This window comes from Drosophila subpulchrella, unplaced genomic scaffold (assembly GCF_014743375.2).
Source record: "Drosophila subpulchrella strain 33 F10 #4 breed RU33 unplaced genomic scaffold, RU_Dsub_v1.1 Primary Assembly Seq40, whole genome shotgun sequence".
Classification (NCBI taxonomy): domain Eukaryota; kingdom Metazoa; phylum Arthropoda; class Insecta; order Diptera; family Drosophilidae; genus Drosophila; species Drosophila subpulchrella.
The window spans coordinates 859,518-876,566 of record NW_023665622.1 but is presented as its reverse complement, the minus strand read 5'-3'; the positions used below and the strand labels follow the sequence as shown (position 1 = coordinate 876,566).

Here is a 17,049-nt window from a genome sequence, read left to right as displayed (position 1 = left end):
TGCTGCTGAGATTTGTGGGGAGTTATTCAACTTCTCACAAGGTGCACAGGACATCACACAAAGAGGTTAAGTTTGATCTAATGAGAGATTGTGGCACTAAAGGTGCATATCGTCGCAAGTGGCGGCAAGAGCCTGTACTGTGTTGTGATAAATTGTAAGCCAAATGGTCGGGTTTGCGCAGAAGAGTACAAGCTACTAATGAGAAAGAGTCATCCTGCCAAACTGTCATTTGAAGAAACAAGATGTGTATTAAGGGTAAAAAAAAGCATGATTTAAGCAAATGTGTAACTTCGAAATTGTTTCAAATTAGCAAGATGTGATGCCAAGCCATGCACACGAGGACGTGTGATAGTCAGGATAGCCGTGTCTAGAGAATTAATAATATTAATATTTAATGTAAAAGAGAAACCTGTCAATAGAAATAAAGAGTTGAGAGAAAGAAGTGTGACCTTCTAAGACCGTTTAAGGATTTCAAGAGCGTGGCTAGGTGGGAACTCGCCTTAGCCGAGTGTGGCGCAATTGTTGTTGCAACAAGGAGAGTGAAATTAAAAGGAGTAGAGAATAAATTTAAAAAAAATGACAAGTGACTACAGAATGACAAGGACACGATAGAGTTGTCCAGAGTAGAAAAGTGTTCAGGATTCATTCCTTCGAGAACCTTCGAGCGGGCAACACAAACAATTGCGACTCGCTGCGCATCTGAGTAAGAAATCCCATGTGAAAGCAAAGTCATGACGGATGAAACAACTCGCGAAGCGGCGAAGAGACCCCTATCTCCGAAAAATATATATGTATACTTTATGGGGTCGGAAACGTCACTGCTTTGAAAACTTCTGACTGAAATCATAATACCCCCTGCAAGGATATAAAAACGAGAAGCTAAGCAGAGATATATAGAACAAAATATAATATTTTATCGCAGAAAAGTAATTCAAATATAACTGATATTGCAGTTTTTTGTACAAAATAAAATAATTCGAAAACAATAAAATTGTATTTTAAAGTTTTGGCGATGCGCAATGGTATCAGTAAATATGACTCACACAACTTTTGAAAATGTTTCTTTTTTTTCTAGATTTGTCAACTTTTTGGTTCTGCTCGAGTAAGGGATGTAAAAAGTTGCTTTTTCAACCTCCCACCCCTGTCCCAGATGTATCTAAACAAGCACCAATCTAGGAGAACTGTGTACGAAAATGATATCCACAATGGATACGTGGCCAGGATAAATAAAAACGATTAAAATCGGTGGGCGCAGAAACTGTATATATGGCCGGTAGGTATCAGGCAGTCATGAGTTTGGAAGTTGCAGCGAGTCGGATAAATCCGGATCATGTTGCTGAAGTTAAGCAATAGTTTTGACTATTAGATAACTGTTACTCAGCTAAGGGGAGTACGAGGAAGATAAATTAATGAAAGCAGGTATACTAGATTCGTAGTAAATGATGTAACAGGTAGAAGGAAGCGTTACCTGATCAGGATCGCTAGACGAGTCTATCTTGCCCTGTCCGCCTATCCGTATGATCACTATAAAAGCTAGAATGTTGGGATAAAGCATGCAGATTCTTGGGCTTCCTGCGCAGCGCAAGTTTGTTTCGACAGGGTGCCGATCCCTCTCCGCACCATCGCCCATAACGCAAACACCCGTCTATCGCCAGATTATTTAATAATTTGTTAAAATGTAAGTGAGATTTTGTTCCTATTATCAATACCCATCAGCTTAAAATTATTGAAATCGGACCATTTATTAAAAGGCTATATCCAAACAGTAATAAATTGTAATTAGCAAACTCAATAGAGTGCGAGAGGGATAGGGATATATTAGTACAGAAAATCGACGTTCATACGGACAGACGGACATGGCTAGATCGACTCAGTTAGTGATCCTGATTAAGTATATATCACGGTGGACGGCGGAACACGCAGTTCCGAAGCGCACCAGGCGAGTGTGCAAAGGCGACTACTATATATGTTACACATAGCACTTCTACATTATTGTTCTTACCAAAATTTCTGCCATATTAGAGAGAGATTGAGATTTGAGATTTCTCAACTTTTTACGAATTACACATTATCAGGAAAATTCGCGTTTTGAAGTTCTAGAAATGAGTTCCGGACAAATGACTCTTTAGGTTTATTCGAATGCGCCGATTGATGGAAGATAATAATTTTTTTAGCACAAGAGAAAGAATTTTTTTTAGGTTTTTTTCAGGTTTCTCTGGCTTGATCTGGCTTTATCTAGGAAGTTAAAAAGCGAAAAATATAAGTGTTCACGCCACAAGGGCGTGTAGGCGTTCTGTGGGCAATGTGAAGCGGCAGTTTTCTTCAGATGTCTACATCTCGCTTGCTCGCACTGCCCTCCGCTCTCCATCTCTGCCGTGTTTTTCGTTTCTTCATTCTTTGGACTTACAAAATTTTCAACGATCAAGCCTTCCCCACGCCCAACATTTTGGTTCAGTCGAACCGGATTTCATAATTTTTGGATTTTCCTCTCCTGGAGTATCCTTTATTTTTTCTTAGCAGCAACCCTATTTCGACTAACTTTCTTTATTATATATTGTCTAAATCCATAAGTGATTAATCAGACGCAACGGCATTTAATATATGCATTTTAATTCCTTTATTTGTTCACGACAATATTCCAGTTTCTTTTGCCCACAATTGCAGACTTAAAACAGTTCCAGTGACAAACAAAATATATTGCAGTGCTACTATGCAACCCATATATTCCTCAAATATATTTTTAGTTTCAAGTGTGTGTAAAATATCATCAAGCCACAGTAAAAATTCCCGATTCCAAAATTTTTCCTTAAAAAATGCACTTTTTTTTTTATTGTTTTCCAGCTGCGTGCTTATATTTACATAAATATTCTAATACGGGGGGACTAAAAAAAGTTCGCTTAATAGAGTAGAAAAAATTAAACAAAATTTTTTTTAATTTTATATCTTTATTCTCTTTGTACTTTTTCAACGTAATCGCCATTTATTTCGATACTTTTTTGAAGTCGATAAATCCACCTTGAAAAACAGTCTTAAAAATCGGGTTTTTGGAGTTTCGAAAGTTAATCATTGACCGCATTTATTATTTCCTCATTGCTGTTGAAGGCTCTTCCTTTCAGATTTTTTTTATTTTTGGATACAAATAAAAGTCACAAGGTGCTAGATCTGGCGAATAAGGTGCTTGTCGGATTTCTTCGATGCCTGACTACGCAATAAAATCGCTTGTTTTTCCAGCAGTGTGTGCAGGCGCATTGTCATGATGTAAAAAGTAGCTGCGAAGTTCCTTTTTTTGGCGTTTTCCCAATAATTTTTGGAATACTTCTGGTAAGCTAGTATCAGTATACCATTTAGCAGTTACCGTCTGACCTTTTTCCAAAGGAATAGCAGCTATAACTTTATCTCTAGTGAAGAAAACTGACATCATTACTTTTGTTGCTGACTTTTGCTGCTTTGCTTTAACAGGTAGATTTGCACCTTCTGGTGGATTGTTGTTTGGTTTCAGGGTCGTACTTGTAAAACCATGCTTCATCACCTGTTACAATTTTTTAAATTTGTTAAGAAAGAAATGAGCAAAGCGCACGCTTGCCTCTTTTTGAGCCTCAGTTAAAATTCTGGGAACCCATCGTGCAGATTTTTTCGTGTATCCAAGATCATTTTTTAATATTCGCGATACAACCATGGCATTCAAGCCCAGATCTTTAGCAATCATTTCCTGGGTTAATCTTGGATCTTCGTCAATTTTAGACTTAACCAGCGCTACACTTACATCGTCAGTCGAAGATCTTGTACGGCCTTCTCGAGGTTCGTCGTCCACGGAAAAATGACCTGTTTGGAATCGCCGGAACCACTTTGAAATAGTCACAAGGGATGGAGCATACTAGAGGTGCAGAAACATCGAGTGAAACATCGATAACATCGATGTTTTCAAAACATCGGAACCATCGATGGTTCGTGACCACCATCGATGTTTTCACAAACAACTCTGCGCTCGGTGAGAATTATGACTAACATGTTAAATAAGAAATATTTTTTACAGATGACTGCTGACAACGAACTGAAATTGGTTGCAAAAAAATTTTTCTGTATACAAGCCTCGTCCTGTGAGTCTGAACTAGTATTCAGCAAAGCTGGACAAACCATATCTGACCGCAGGACAAGGCTTAAACCTGAAGTTGTTGATCAACTTTTGTTCCTGAATAGAAATAGACACTTTAAATGATCTCAAATGAATCTCATGTTACTGTTTGTGCTGTTTCTGTTCTTTTTGCATTTTTTTTTTTTTTTTTAAACATCGATGTTTCACTCGATGTTTTTTTTGAAAACATCGAAAACATCGATGTTTCACTCGATGTTTTTTTTGAAAACATCGAAAACATCGATGGACACGAACATCGATGTTTCTGCACCTCTAGAGCATACACCCAAAAAGCTGTTTGGCATTCACTAAGTATTTCCACAGGCTTGAGTTTACGTCGAAATTCAAAAAGAATAGCAAACCGAATCTCTTGCTGCGTTGGCACTAGAATTTCCACTGACACTGTTTCACTGATTTTCATTTTAACCAATTTTTCTGAAAATTACAGAGTTATATCGTAAGACTATGAAAAATAATATATAATTTTTGATTTAATAAAAACTTACAACATGACACCGACTAAGCGAACTTTTGTTAACCCCCCAGTACAGTCCACTCTAACTACCTTTTCTACCTACAATTACTGCTAAATTATTTAAAATATTTAAAAACAAACTAACAATATCCACTAAATTGCCCCAGAAAAACTGCAATGAAATCGTGCAAACGCACCGACAAACAAACATAAGGGATGACTTCACAATTCCCGCAAACGTTTGTGCAAACTCAACACTGTTCCGCTACTCGCACCCCACATATTTACATTGTACATACATACGATCATCTTCGTTTTCTCCAACGCACAGTGGGTCAAGGGCTAACAACGTATGGTAATTACAAATGAGCAAAATTAAAGTCATAATTTAAAAAAAACCACTATCCTTGCCTATTTAGGCGCCAGTGTGAGCAGACTTCGATTGGTTCCTAAATTCCATGTGTGTTACCAATTAAGTTGGTAATTTATTAATTTAATTTAATTGAAATACCAAACAATGATTAACTGTTGTTAACGGTGCTGTTAACAAGTTGTGTGGGAATCGTTGAGTCTCTGGAGCCTAACAGGAACGTATGTCGCTTTGTCGCTGCTGATGTTAGGTGTTTTTCGTGGCCGCTGGTATTTGCCGGCGAGGAGCTGGGAGATTTTCTGTTGGTAATTGGATTTCTGATGTCGGCTGCATTTATGATTGGAGTGAACGTCGGGACTGCTGCCGATGTTGTATAAGTAATCTTCCCTCTCTTTAAGCAGGCGATGCAGATCACACTTAGCGTCAATATACGAACTAGAGTATACGTTGTTTCCATTTGTATCGTTGTCCCCAGTTGCATCCTGTCGATTTCAATGTTCGTTTTGATATCCTCCATTTTTAGTTCGTGGATTTTCAATTCCTTTGAAGTTCTATTCCTTAAAGTTTCGATTTTAGGAATCTCTATCCTGTGTCCTTCGTTTCGCACTCTGCCGCTTCTCCGACTATTAAATTCCTCAGGCACCTCTCACCTTACCACCTTCTTTCTTCTTACATAAATATAGATCTCTAACTCTGACAGGATTTCGTGTAATAGGCTTCGACTTTTGGTGTTACTACAAATACCGTTTTATTTAAAGAGGTACAATTATTTTTAAGATATACATTTATTTTTCAAATATTGGAAGTACCAATGAGAATATATTATCTGTCCCATTCATTATAGTCATTTATTCCAAAAATGCCCTGCTCTTCTAGGGCTTGAACAATCTTCTCCTCTATATCTATAATGAACTTGGGAATTATTAAGTCAATTGTAATCGATATCCTATCGATATACTCCATCATATACATCCTTTTATCCTCTTATGTAAACGTCTTACTTAATCAATTTTTATTATTATTTATAAAAGAATTAACTTTGATCTGCTCCTCGTTAAAATACTTTGTCAAATTTTTAAGCATAATGATAAACTTATTGTCTAATGTTCCTTGTGCCCTTAAATTGTGCCTTACTCGCTTTTGTTCTCTCTTATCTTCCTAATTTCTTGATTTTCAGCGTCTAGGTTTCCCGTAATGGCCTTTATCACCAAACCTAGTCCATTTATCAGTCCTGTCTTTTTTCTTATTCTCGGTACTATCATCTCCTTTATACCTTAGTTTTTTTCTGCAATATCTTAACTAAATCCCTGGTCTCTGCGTCCTCTTGTACCGACCTTAATGTTTTTTCCATTTGTTCTATGCTTTCCTCATATTCCCGCAGTCTAACTATGTAAATGAATATCTTGTGTGTGTGGGACTATACGTGCTGTCGACGTTTCTTGTCGCCCTTTGTGTCGTCCATCTGAAATCATTATTCTTGGTTAGCTCTTGTTAGCCTTCTTATTTTTCCTTGTGTACTTTTTGTGGTTTTGTTGTTGTTATAGTAAAACAGTTGTCTTCAGCTAGTTTATGGTTTGAAAACCTTGGCGTTAGTTTGTCCCTTCTGTTCTCTTTTCTAAATATTGTCTTATTCAGTTTCATACTGTCCCTGTTAGCTAATTCAATCCTCTTAGTTTTTATCTTTTCCGTTCTTTTCTTTATTTTCGGATATAGATCGGTCTGGAAAGCATTGATTTTCCTTAGGTAATCATGTTCATCATTAAATGTCACATTACTAATGTGTGTTCATCCCGTAAACAGTTCGTGTGGCGTGAGTTGAGTTGTTGAATGAATTGCAATATTATATGCTATGAAAGTTTCTGCCAATACTTCCTCGTGCTTTATGTCTAACTTTCTTTCTTATTTTCTACAATGATACTATATATTTCCGTAATCGTTGAATGTAACCTTTCTACAGGTGTATTGCTCTACGACTGTTGGAATGACGTCATTGCAACTCCGTATCGTATTGCCTACAAAAGTCCTTGAACAGGTTTGACGAAAATGCCGCCCCTTGGTCGCAAACTCTTTTTTCTGGCACCCCAAAAAATGTCATAAATTTTACAATGGAGCTGATAATATTAATACCATTTCTATCTGGATTTGTATATCTCCAAGAAAACCTCGGGAATTTGCCTATAATAGTTAGTTATAGTTGTTATTTCTTGTTGACAAAGTACAAATCTATGTGTACAATTGACATAGGTCTGTCCGGCGTATCTGTAATGCAGTACTTCATTTTTTGCGGGTTCCTGTCGTACGTTTCTCATTTTCTTTACTATTAATGGCTTCATATGCGGGAAACATACTGTCCTCTTTAAGTGTGTCAGTGTCTCCTCTGCACCTCTGTGGTTGCTATTCTCATGATATTCCCTAATAGCTTTCTCTTGTTCGTTCTCTTGACCCTAGCAAAGGGCAACTTGAGTGGCTGTTTATTTTCCTCTTTTATCAGGACCATGGTGCCTGGACCCATGCTCTTAAAGTACGGACAAGTAGGATGTACTCCAATTCTTCTAGAACGCTTGCTGTATTTGGCACAATGTTTGGTTTAGGTGGATTAAATCAGGAATCTTCAAATCGTTAGAGTTTCTAACGAAGCGATAGAAACTTTATTTTGATGACTTCAAGGCAGCCTTCCACCGATGTTTGGTGTACGAAAGGAAATGAAATGTCAAGTGACAATCTCGCTTCTCTGTGGGTCACACAGAAATATCCCGCTTTTGCATTTGAGAGTAAGGGAAGGTAGAGGGAAACCAGTTTTATGTAGGTTTGCAGGGCCACTTCAGGTGGGGAAGTGTGGAAGGCGAATAGCTCCCCTGGGGGATGATAGGAGAGGGGGAACATGATCAGCTCTTAAGTTCCACAACCTTCCACCCCGTCTCAGATGTATCTCAACAAACACCAATATAGGAGAACTGTGTATGGAAATGAGATCCACAATGGATATGTGACTAGGCCATGAAAAATAAAAAGCTAAGCGAAATATTGAACACCCCGATAGAGCGTCACCAAGCATCGATTTCTTAATTTGCTTAAAAATTTTTTAATGAATGCTCGGACTTGGACCATTTTTGGCATGAAGATAATTAAAACAAAATTGCACTTACACTTACGAAACCAAAAATGTGCGCGTTAGACAGGGCTTAGCATGGGCGTATGGACGTTTGTGAGTGGGCATCGCCCTATGCTAAAATAGATTTGCGCTGCGTAAGAAGATCAACAATCTACATAGTTTTTTATAGTTTCCGAGATCTCAGCGTTCATACGGACAGACGTACAGACGGACATGGCTAGACCGACTCGGCTAGTGATACTGATCAGGAATATATATATTTCATACGGACAGACGTACAGACGGACATGGCTAGACCGACTCGGCTAGTGATACTGATCAGGAATATATATACTTTATAAAGTCGGAAACGCTTCCTTCTACCTGTTACATACTTTCCATCGAATCTAGTATACCCGTTAATTCTATTAGTAACGGGTAAATTTAAATTATTCATCTAAAATAAAATATCATCTTTCTGTCACCAGGGTCGAGCCAAGGAAAAACGATTTGATAGAAAAATTAGGAAACAAGGGAAGATTCCAACCCCGAGCCGGCCCTTCCAGATCAATTTAGATCGTTCCGAACACCCACGAAATTAGTGGTTTTATCAGTCCATATTGAATGCAGTTTCCCTCGAAGGCTTATGAGGCGTTTCAATGCTAGGAGAAATGATGACGTCGAAAGATCCCCCACCAACTCCAAATGAACTGCCTTTGTTGAAAAACATAAAAATTGAGACGTAACATCTTTCTGGTGCCCGGCTCCTGACTTTTGATTTGGTGTAAAAAGGACCCCAAAAGTCAATGCCAGTCACAAAAAATGTTGCAATCGAAAGCAACGGATGCATTAATTGATGATACTCGATGCAGCCTTAAGTCCTCTGGCCTTCAGTATAGTTGATGAGCCGTTGGTAGGAGGAATTGGGGACCAGCATGAAGGAATATGGTACGACATTGCGGGATTATTGCATCGGTTTATGTAGGTATGGAAAAAAGGCACTAAAACGCGAAAACTCATTGTTCACAAAGTTTATCTAGGAAGCTAAAAAGCGAAAAGTATAAGTGTTCACGCCACAAGGGCGTGTAGGCGTTCTGTAGGCAATGTGGAGCGGCAGTTTTCTCCAGATGTCTACATCTCGCTTGCTCGCACTGCCCTCCGCTCTCCATCTCTCCCTTGATTTTCGTTTCTTCTTTCTTTGGACTTACAAACTTTTCAACGATCAAGCCACCCCCACGCTCAACATTTTGGCTTTCCTTTCCTGGAGTTTCCTTAATTTTTTCTTAGCAGCAACGGTGGTTGGAACTGCTTCAGTTAAGCTCCACAAATTATCATTATTGACTGGTCATATAGCCAGTTTATCGAACCCTATTACGACTAACTTTCTTTATATTGTCTAAATCCAAAAGTGATTAATCAGACGCAACGGCATTTAATATATTCATTTTAATTCCTTTATTTGTGCGCGACAATATTCCAGTTTCTTTTGCCCACAATTGCAGACTTAAAACAGTTCCAGTGACAAACAAAATATATTGCAGTGCTACTATGCAACCCATATATTCCTCAAATATATTTTTAGTTCCAAGTGTGTGTAAAATATCATCGAGCCACAGTCACAGCCAATTCCAAAATTGTTTCTTAAGATTTTCACTTTTTATTTTTTTTACTGTTTTCCAGCTGCGTGCGTATAGTAAAAAATTAAAAACAAAGTTACAATATCTACAAAATTGCCCCAGAAAAACGACTGCAATTAAATCGTGCAAACACACCGACAATCAAACAAGGGATGACTTCACAATTCCCGCAAACATTTGTTCAAATTCAACGCTATTCCGCTATTCGCACCCCACATATGAACATTGTACATACATGCGAACATCTTCGTTTTCTCCAGCGCACAGTGGGTCAAGGGCTAACAATATATGCTAATTTCAAACAAGCAAAATTAAAGTCATAATTAAAAAAAACCATTTTCCTTGCCTATTTAAGCGCCAGTGTGACCAGACTTCGATTGGTTCTAAGTGTGTTAGCAATTAAGTTGGTAATATATGAATTTAATTTAATTGAAATACCAAACGGTTATAAGTTAAGCCTAATACTCAGATCGGCTAAGAGTTTCACTAGTCGAAAAATCTTATTCTTTGTAGTGTGACCGAAGTTTTCAAAGTTCACCCGCCATGCATGTGGCATGGTCTTACTGTCAAGCAGCGGGGCTTGTTGTCAAACAGAAAACAAATCAATTGAAGCAATTTAAAAAAGAAGAGAGCTGGTGCACAAAGAAATTAAAATAAAAGTAAATGAAATTTTCAACGAATGTTTTTATTTATGTAAATTAGAAGTTTAAGGCTTCCTTCTCGTCCCACGGATGCTTTGCCATCTTTCCAGCGCTATATGTAGTCCAGCTCCGAGCTGGCCAATAATGGCTGGTGATGGCTCCTCCAGCTGTCCCTTTGCGGGTGACCTTATTTCCTCCTCCCTATAGAAGCCGGCGCATCCTCTAACTACGCTCCATCACCAGCTGCCAAGTAGCTGGTGAAGGAGAAGTCCTCAATGGAGAACTCGTCGGAGATCGAGCGGTGTCCCATGTTCTTTCCCACTGGGATTCTCTAGTGGATCTCCTCCAGCGCTTTAACTATTCTGCGGATTTGCCCCGTTGTGGTATTGCATCTTGTCGGTCAAGTCCCACAATAATGGGCAACACCTTGGATTAGGCGTCCTTTTTCATCTGCACTGATCTCCTTTAACCGTTTTTGGGGTTTTTCTTCCATTTAAAATTTTTAAATTCCCCACCGCTTCTGCAAGAACACCGCCAAAGATTAAATTTCTTATTCTTTGGGCCGCGGCTAACGGCGTTCATCGAAAATTCACTCCCGAAATCTGGTATTTTTTCTGGTATTTCCTTAGGTCAACTGAGTACCGCGCTGAAAAACTGACCCGACGAAAAGCTTTAGCCGCCTGTTTGCCTCTCGCTCACTCCTATAGTTAGCTCGCGGTTTTCGTCGATGTGAGTACTAGGCTTTAATATATAATTTGCTGACGGTGCTGTTGGATAGTGGTGTGGGAATCGTTGAGTCTCTGGGGTCCAATGGGAACGGGTGTCGCTTTGTCGCTGCTGATGTAAGGTGTTTTTCGTGGCCGCTGGTATTTGCCGGCGGAGAGCTGGGAGATTTGCTATTGGTCATTGGATTGCTGATGTCGGCAGCATTTATGATTGGAGTTTAGGTCGGGACTGGTGCCGCTGTTGTATAAGTAATCTTCCCTCTTTTTAAGCAGGCGATGCAGATCACACTTTGCGTCAATATACGAACTGGAGTATACGTTGTTGCCATGTGTATCGTTGTCCCCAGTTCTATTCCTTAAAGTTTCGATTTTGGGAATCTCTATCTTTGGATTCTCTGCTTTCAAGCGTTCTACTGCTTCGTATCGCACGTTGTTGACTGTCACCTTGCAATTACTAACGCTTATCAACGCCGAGCCATCGACTGTCCTCTCCGGACCGCAGCTTGATTGTACTCTGACTTTTTTGCCGTTAAACACCGCAATATGACCTTGCTCCGCCTCGAACATCTCCCGGTAAAATTCTGTGTCCTTCGTTTCGCACTCTGCCGCTTCTCCGACTATTAGATTCCTCAGGCACCTCTCACCTCCGTCATTTACATTTTCTTTCTCTCTTACATAAATATAGATCTCTAACTCTGATATTCTTTCGTGTAATAATAAAATATATTCTTATAATAGATTACAAATTTAGGTGTTACTACAAATACAGTCTTATTTAAAGGTAGAGGTACTATTCTTTTTAAGATATAAATTTATTTTTCAAATATTGGAAGTACCAATGAGAATATAATATCTGTCCCATTCATTATAGTCATTTATTCCAAAAATGTATTGTAGTATGCATGTATCATTGTAGCGAGTACCCACTGTACCGACACCAACATTGTGTTACAGTGTACTCAGCCAAATACAAAAGTGCCGGCCGCTAAACTCTTGCGGCCAGCCGAAATATGAATGCGCCTCAGAGCCCAACTATGGGAAGTGCTAGTGTCAGCATATTCCCATGGCCTGAGTGCAGACACATACAAGGCATGCATATACAACTGCTCTCGCGCTCTTGGTGCTACCAGCACAAATACAATTGTGAGCATATACTTTGATATATACATGACGGCCGCTGCCAATGTTTGCAGGCAGCGCAGCCGCAATTAGCTAGCTGTAAGTCACTCGAATTATGACCATCAATAACCGAACAACAAGCTTGGCCGTTGGCCACTAAAACAAAATCTTTTAATTTATTCAAAAGGAAATAACACACAATCTAATAAATTTGATAATAATAATACATGGCGACCGTGACAGTGATGTCGCAGCCGAAGAAAAAGTTTTAATTTGAAGTGCGAATAGTGTACAACAAACCAAAATAAGTGCACCAGCAACAAAAATTGAAGAAAATGGTTATGGTACCCTGATGTACAACAAACAAATGTTAGAGAAATATGATGCAAATGCTGAGAAAGTGATATTGATGAGAGAATCTAATGGTCAGAAGGAAGAGCAAGCGCCTACGATAAAGGGAGCTATGTAAATCCGAAGACAAAACAAAGTTGAAGAAACGCGAGGGAAGCCAGAAGAGAGGATAAGCTATTAAATAAATCTACGTTACTGCCTGTGCGAGGACCAGCACCGGCGCCGCCTAAACCCATAGGCCAGGGACGACCACAGGAGAAAAGAAAAAAAAGTGTGGGAGGCATGGCAATTCCTCCTACACCTACGTTGGAAAAGCAATGAACATAAACGACGACGTTGGACTGGACAAAGCTGCTCCTGTCGAGCAAAGGGATGCACCGAGCCTAAAAGAAGCTCTAGAGGTGTGCCCCAACGATGGACCACGCCCCCTCACAATAGCTGAGTACAGGGCACGCCAGCAGAAGAAGGACAAACCAAAGAAGAAGAGGAGCGGCAGGAGAAGTAAACTCTTGCGCCAACGGAGGTTGGCTAAGGACCTTATAAAGACGGCAGCGACATCTGAAGAAACAGAAATACACAAGGCCGAACTAAAAAAGATTGAGGACAAACTTCGCACTGGTGCGAAGTAACGTAACCAGGCTGCATTAATTGCCAATGCCTAAGTTACCTTAATATTAAAATCTTACACTCAAGCCGATGCGTGAAAACGCTGCTTGAAAACTACTAACCCCTTGTTAGGCTTTGTACTAAAATCATATGGCAGATATTTTAATTATATAGAGCGACAAATTGTAAATCTGCCATGTGAAAAATTACTATCCTAAATATTTTCTTTTCTTTGCAAATTTTTCTTTATGAATAATAGTATATCTAAATCAAAAGATTCGCCATATATACTTGGCATAAAAAATAGAATTTTGGAAAACATTCCCAAAATGGGTTTTGTAGACACAAAAGTAGTCGATTCAACGGCGAACGTCGTTAATAGAATAGAATCTAAAAATATTGATTTAGAAACAATAACAATTCTGTTAATAATAATTGTAATTATAATGTCAGCAAGTATTCTTCTAAAAATCTATAAACTACACAATAGGTGTTTGAAGAAAAGATACCAGAGTCGAGCAAACGACCTGGATAAAATTTAAAAAAAAAATAAAAGGATACAAAACAAAACTTGCCAGTTATAATTTCAAGAATTATTGAAAGCAAACAAAAAAAAAATTTTACTTTAAAATAAATATAAAAATAAAAAAAAAAACAAAAACAAAATTGTACAATTTCTTCTATTATGGCCACAAGTATAGGTAGATAAACAAAACAAACAGAATGAATGCAGAGGCAGTTGTCAATACATATATGAGGGATCAATATTTTAGTGAAAGAATTATCACGTTGGTCTCAACGACCCCAATTACTATCTATGAGTTAGAAAATTTATATATGTCAACATATAATCTAGAAACCTCACCATTAATACATTGCTCTAATAAACAAAAAGCGATGGTATTAAGCACCATCCCGGGTGTCCACGTGAGAACAATTGTAAGCGAAAATGACATATTAGGTAGTGCTAGAATTTCAGTGGTGTACAAGAATAATTCATATCCATATTATGATGGAATGGAGTGAATTATATAAGGATCTAAATAAATTAAAAAGCGATTTCGATAAATCATATAAATCATTAACGCAAAATAGATCAATACAACAAGCCACTATAAATAAACATGCAGAAATATTAGTAACTCGCTTCAACAATGCGCGTATACTAATACATGAGCAAAGAGATCGACTAGATAAAAATCGTTGGTCTGAAGTATCAAAATTTCTAACCAGACTTCGATCAAACCTAATAACTATAAAAGAAAGGTATAACTTAAATATTTCAATACCGACCATTCTGAACACCCCTTTGAAAGTAGAAACTGGGGACAAATTGGAATCATCAGATCCACCAGAAGTCGACTCAGTACAGGTAGAAGAATCTGAATTTGACAGCCCAGAAGTAGAAGAGAAAGATTTAAATATTCTCACAATTCCAGCTGTACTTTTTCAATCTGAATTATCAGATCAGGAAACAATTGAATCCGATTGCGAAATCGAACAACACCAAATAAGAACAATGACGGACGAAACTGTTGCCCAACGGGCATATATTAAGGATATAGCAAATGCTATCCCTGAATTCAACGGACAAAAAATCAACCTTCAAAGATTCATAACAGCCTTGAAATTAGTAAACCTAACCAAAGGCACATTTGAAGAAATAGCAGTTGAAGTCATAAAATCAAAAATAGTTGGCTCAACCTTGTACAAAGTTCAAAACGAATCCACTATAAACGGAATAATAAAAAAATTACAAGACACAATTATCGGCGAAACATCCGATGTAGTCAAAGCAAAAATGGCTAAAACTACTCAAAAAGGAAAAACAGCTGAAAAATTCACAACTGAAGTTGACAATTTACGAAAGCTACTCGAAGCTTCGTATATTGATGAAGGATTACCCGCTGAACATGCGGACAAATTCAGCACCAAGGAGGCTATAAACACAATGGTCAAAAATTGTGAGCATGGCCGACTCAAAACAATACTTGAGGCAGGCAACTTCTCATCAATGAATGAGGCTGTCACAAAATATATACAATGTAGTACGGAAATGACGGGTAATGCAAACGCAATACTTTTTGCCAGAAAAGGACCGGCCTATAGAGGAAACAACTTCAGAAGTAACTACCGTGGTAGAGGTAAAGGAAATGGTCGTGGTAACTACCAAAATAATGGGTATTACCAATATAACAGCTACAACAGAAATAGCGGTTACAACCAAAATAATGGTTTTAATCGAAACTATAATAACCAGACCAATAACTATAGTAGAGGTCGTGGAAATTATAGACAAAACAATAATAACCAACATACAGGCAATTACGGCAACACACAACACAACAATAATGTCCGCTTTACCCAGCCAGTTTCGGGAAACTCGCAGACCCCTTTAGATACAATAAATTAAAAATACCAACGGTATATACCATAAACCTCAATCTCAATATCTTCGTACCATTTATTAATTCAGAAACAGGAAGGCAGCTTACGTTCCTTGTGGATACGGGAGCAAATATTTCACTTTTAAAAGAAAATGCAGATACCTTTAGCAACATACAAATTAAAAATACAATAAATATTCAAGGAATAGGCGAGGGAATCATAAAATCCAAAGGACTTGCACCAGTAGAACTCCAAACAGACAAATATATAATTCCATACAATTTTCATATAGTAAATAAAGATTTTGCGATTCCATGTGATGGAATAATAGGAATAGATTTTATAAAAGAATTAAACTGTCAAATAGATCTTAACCCTACAGAGGATTGGTTTATAATAAGACCAAATAATATAGACATTCATATTTATATCCCAATAACATATACTTCTGGTAATAATACAATTCTACTACCAGCCAGATCTCAAGTAGTACGAAAAATCAAAGTAATGTCCGATACTGATACTATATTAATACCAAATCAGGAGATTCAACCTGGTATTTACGTTGCAAATACTATCACATCAAAAGAGAATACATTTGTCCGATTACTCAACACAACCAGTACTGATCAATTGGTTAGTATAACAAATTTAAAATGTGAACCAATTTCCGATTATAATGTAATTCAAAACACTTCAAGTAATAGAGAGCAAAACATCATAGAAGAACTGAAGAAAAATTTTCCAATTCAATTTAAACAACAATTAACGGAACTATGTGGAAAATATACTGACGTATTCGGTCTTGAAACCGAATCAATAACAACAAACAATTTTTACAAGCAGAAACTGAGATTGAAGGACGATGAACCGATCTATATAAAAAATTATCGAAGCCCGCACAGCCAAGTTGAGGAAATTCAAAAACAAGTAGGAAAATTAATTAAAGACAATATAGTCGAGCCATCTGTATCAGAATACAACAGCCCACTTCTACTTGTCCCAAAGAAAACCCTTCCGGGTTCAAACGAAAAGAAATGGCGACTAGTAGTTGACTATCGTCAAATCAACAAAAAACTTCTGTCTGATAAATTTCCACTCCCAAGAATTGATGACATCTTGGACCAACTAGGTAGAGCAAAGTATTTCCCATGCCTTGATTTAATGTCAGGTTTCCATCAAATCGAACTAGAAGAAAATTCAAGAAACATAACGTCGTTTTCAACGAGCAATGGCTCATATCGTTTTACGCGATTACCTTTCGGCTTAAGAATAGCCCCAAATTCATTTCAGAGAATGATGACTATTGCATTTTCTGGACTTGAAGCTTCTCAAGCATTCCTCTATATGGATGATTTAATAGTCATTGGATGTTCCGAAAGACATATGCTCAAAAACCTAAAAGACATCTTTGAAATATGCAGAAAGTACAACTTAAAATTACACCCACAAAAATGTTCATTTTTTATGCATGAAGTGACCTTCCTTGGTCATAAATGCACCGACAAAGGAAT

General features: G+C 37.8%; 1 protein-coding gene across 3 annotated transcripts in view; it reads left to right on the top strand.

The window, feature by feature from the left end:
• LOC119562213 (uncharacterized protein YJR142W) overlaps window positions 1-17,049 on the top strand; it is a 116,204-nt gene that overhangs the window by 74,646 nt on the left and 24,509 nt on the right. For 2 of the 3 annotated variants that reach the window (XR_005221765.1, XM_037875413.1), the window contains one exon: window positions 3,742-3,988. The gene's annotated coding sequence lies outside the window, so the exon portion shown is untranslated. Of the gene's footprint in view, window positions 1-1,075; window positions 1,274-3,741; window positions 3,989-17,049 lie in introns of all 3 variants that reach the window. The other variant, XR_005221764.1, reaches the window with a different exon arrangement.